Here is a 1,793-nt window from a genome sequence, read left to right on the forward strand (position 1 = left end):
GGAAAGTGGATGCCCAACTGGGAAGGACCTTATGTTGTCAAGAAAGCCTTTTCTGGAGGAGCTCTAGTCTTAACTGAAATGGACGGGTCAGAATTACCCTATCCAGTAAATTCTGACGCAGTAAAGAGATATTTTGCTTGAAGAAGAAATGAAAACTGAAAAAGAGAAAAAAGAGAAAAAAATGAAAAAGAGAAAAAGAGAAATGAAAAAAAGAGAAATGAAAAAAAATGAAGAAATGAAAAATAAAAAAATAAAAAATGAAAAAATGAAAATGAAAATGAAAAAATGATGGAAAAGAAAAAAAATGATGAAAAGAAAAAGAAAAATGGAATAAAAGGGGGGTTCAAGATGAAAATCCGCAAAGGGCGTCTTGGAACCAAAGGAGGTCTCAAGTTGAAAACCCGCAAAGGGCGACTTGAGTTGAGTTTGAAATTCAGAATTCGTGCATGGTGGAGGTTCTGAATCAATTTTGGAAGTGGAAAGAGCTCCTGATATGGATAGTAACAATGACAGTTGGTGATCAGGAATGAGACTAAATATTATTGAGTCTCGATTGAAATAACCAGGAGAAATTGAATGCATATGAGATTCAATACTGGTTTAGGGCATCCAATGATAGAGATTTGGGAATTTAGAAGTAGCTTCATACTCCTAAGTATCATAATTTTGGAGATCTTTTTTACAGAAGCTACACTCGAGACATTCTAACGGCGTGCCAGTTCAAAAGCATTTGCATTATTGATATTTGAAGACGCCTACTCTTTTGTTCTTTTACTTCTTCCAGTTAAAAGTTTGCCATGTAGTTACCTGAAAATTCTCGGTATTTATATAAATAAATAGATGTCTTTCCTTATTCGTTTCCCTTTTATAAGCATCTTATTTTGAAAAGTTAAAACATATAGCTTAACTTGAAGTACATGAGATCACTTTGTATTATTGTGCAAAAGGTTTTGGAAAATGCAGGTATTCTGAAGTTGACAATGGTTTAAACATGTAAGCTTGTGTGGCTACGGGAAGCTAAAACCTTGAAATTCATAGAAAATCTCAGCCATGATAAGAAGACCCAAAGAGATTGTCATTGGTCAAGAAGTTGGTCATGGGTACTGGCGGGTTTCAAGAAAGGAAAGAGTCAAAGGTCATGTTAAGCCGAGAGATATGGAAATGAGATTATTAGCTGGGGTGAACTGGTCAAATGTTCTGTGCCCAAGATGAAACCGAGTTCCATCGAGATCAAAAGGAAATGGAGTTCATTCGAAGAAGAAAACGCATTAAATTGCATAATTGCATACATTTAGGCATGAATAGGATCATGACATTCATAATTGCTTGATGATTTAAATATCTACAGGTTTCTCAGGGATAGTTGAAGATGGAAGATATGAAAGCATCAAGATGAGGATAACTAGTTTTGAAATCTTGAAAAGAATGACATTTAAACGACAATTGAGCCAAAGTAGATTCACATATCCAATGGCTTCCAGACAAGTTTTCACGATGGAGATGGATTTTCAGAAATTTTCTCAAATTTTAAATTTTTGAGTATAATATTTTCAAGCATATGTTCATGATTGATAATTTGAAGATGGAAGATATGAAAGCATCAAGATGAGGATAACTAGTTTTGAAATCTTGAAAAGAATGACGTTTAAACAACAATTGAGCCAAAGTAGATTCACATATCCAATGGCTTCCAGACAAGTTTTCACGATGGAGATGGATTTTCAGAAATTTTCTCAAATTTTAAATTTTTGAGTATAATATTTTCAAGCATATGTTCATGGTTGATAATGTTT

Source organism: Hibiscus syriacus, unplaced genomic scaffold (genome assembly GCF_006381635.1).
Source record: "Hibiscus syriacus cultivar Baekdansim isolate YM2019G1 unplaced genomic scaffold, ASM638163v2 tig00110940_pilon, whole genome shotgun sequence".
Lineage (NCBI taxonomy): Eukaryota > Viridiplantae > Streptophyta > Magnoliopsida > Malvales > Malvaceae > Hibiscus > Hibiscus syriacus.